This window comes from Octopus bimaculoides, chromosome 6 (genome assembly GCF_001194135.2).
Source record: "Octopus bimaculoides isolate UCB-OBI-ISO-001 chromosome 6, ASM119413v2, whole genome shotgun sequence".
Taxonomy (NCBI): domain Eukaryota; kingdom Metazoa; phylum Mollusca; class Cephalopoda; order Octopoda; family Octopodidae; genus Octopus; species Octopus bimaculoides.
In genome coordinates, this window is record NC_068986.1 from 90,339,668 (window position 1) to 90,340,425 (window position 758).

At 34.0% G+C, this 758-nt stretch overlaps 1 long non-coding RNA gene across 1 annotated transcript in view; it reads right to left on the reverse strand.

Annotated features, from left to right (window-relative positions):
- Positions 1-202: 202 nt before the first annotated feature.
- The window catches only part of LOC106869803 (uncharacterized), a 6,043-nt gene continuing 5,487 nt past the window's right edge, over positions 203-758 (reverse strand). Inside the window, exon 2 of the long non-coding RNA XR_001409442.1 lies at positions 203-340. This is a non-coding gene — a long non-coding RNA (uncharacterized LOC106869803). The remainder of the gene's footprint in view (positions 341-758) is intronic.

The following is a 758-nucleotide window of genomic DNA, read 5'->3' on the forward strand; positions in this document are numbered from 1 at the left end:
TGTGTGTGTGTGTGTGTGTGTGTGTGTACCTTAGAGATTACTTTGAAGAAAAAAGTTAGACTCACAGTGAGCAATGAAAGGTAGTAATGAGCATTTCTTATATTTATTCAATGATAATTTTAAAAAACAAACAACAAAACAAGCGAAACCATAACAATTCACCTCCACCAGCAGTAAATAATATCAAGAACAAGCAACAGCATCAAGGAAATATAAGAACAGCTTTATTTCAACGAGACATTCTCCGTCGATTCAGACCTCTCCGTTTTTGTGGTGAATAATTTATGAATGTGATTGTCAAGTTTGTTTGCTTAAACCTCCAGGTCAGAGTTCAAATTGTCTGCAAAGAAACAAACAGAAATAAACCAAATTTTAGTAAGGAAAATTGTTTGTAATAATATTCAACCCTCAAAATTTGATTGATTATTGTTATAATTATTTTTGCTGCTTAACTCCAGAATGGATCTGGTTTTTGTTGAGCAGGCATATAATCAGAGATATTTCAGATGCAATTACCCTGTCTTTGTTTTTGTTGTAGGAGTATAGCTTCTTTTTAAAGACAGTAGGATACGATTGGAGAGAAATTTGGCTGTTATTTCAGGCAGACTAACGACTGCAAAGTGCAGTACAATACACTACAACTGGCTGTTGTTTGTGAAAGCAACATATACCATAATTTTATTAATTCCGATTTAGCAGAACAACGAAAATATAACAGAGAAAGAGAGAGAGAGAGAGAGAGAGAGAGAGAGCGGTAC